Here is a 1,100-nt window from a genome sequence, read left to right on the forward strand (position 1 = left end):
TCAGTGTTGGTAGCTATCCAAGACACATACACACACACAAATCCTTTCTTATCTTTCAAAAATGTCATCTTACCAAAGAACACAGAAACAACAACAACATCTATTCTTGACATTCTTTCATTCTGAGGTTGGGATGAAAAACCTACTGCAAGCATTAACTTTTCACTGGAAGGGGTTTCCTTTCTCTGACCAGTTCTGCTGAACAATGTATTGGTGGTATTGCACATTCTTCACACATTGCTCAGTCTTCAGACTAGGCAGACACTGACTCAAGGATGAACAAATTTGTCAAGCTATTTTTTCACATGGGATATATTACTTACAACTTTTCAAATGCGGGATTTTTTGTTGTGTTATTTTTTCTTTTTTCTTTTCTTTTTTTTCTGTATAATTCCTCAGAGATTTGCATCCTGTAGTATAGTAGTATAAAATTATCAGCATTCAGTAGAATTGTCTAACTGTATAAAAGGCAGGGACAAAGAAAGATAAATGCTGTAATTTTCGCATACAGTTGTGCCACTTCAAAAATCTTTTCCATCCCTGTAAACTGGAATCTCAAAACTCCTTTTTTTTTTTTTTTCTTTTTTTTTTTTTTTTTTTTAGCTGTCTACAAGTTGCTTATAAATAGGAGAGGGAAAAGGACTTCAAGATGGAAAAATGGGATTGTTGGTTAGACCAAATGTCTATCTAGGCCAGTATCCTGTTTCTAGTAGGAATTAATGTTGGTTGCCATAGCGTCTATGAACCAGACCAGTATATAATAATAAGTCATTGGTATATTTTCCCAGCCCTGATGTGGCTCAACTTGCAGATTTATTTCTATTCTTTAGGTACTCTACTAGCTCTGCTCTGATATCTGGAGAAGAAACATATCTCCAAGCCCACTAATGCTGTTTGCCATAGTCCACTGGGACTTGAAGTTCAATATTTCTTTTTCTTTCAGTTTAAGTTAATTTTTCTGTTAATCTGTTTTCAAGTATATTTGTTTTCTTTACTCCCTAAGAATTTGTCTTACAAATACTTTACTGTCCCTGGAGATGTATTTTGTGTGAAATAGTGTGACTTATTTTACACTTTTAATATAGTCTTCCTTATTGTAT

This window comes from Cygnus olor, chromosome 2 (genome assembly GCF_009769625.2).
Source record: "Cygnus olor isolate bCygOlo1 chromosome 2, bCygOlo1.pri.v2, whole genome shotgun sequence".
In the NCBI taxonomy this organism is placed as follows: domain Eukaryota; kingdom Metazoa; phylum Chordata; class Aves; order Anseriformes; family Anatidae; genus Cygnus; species Cygnus olor.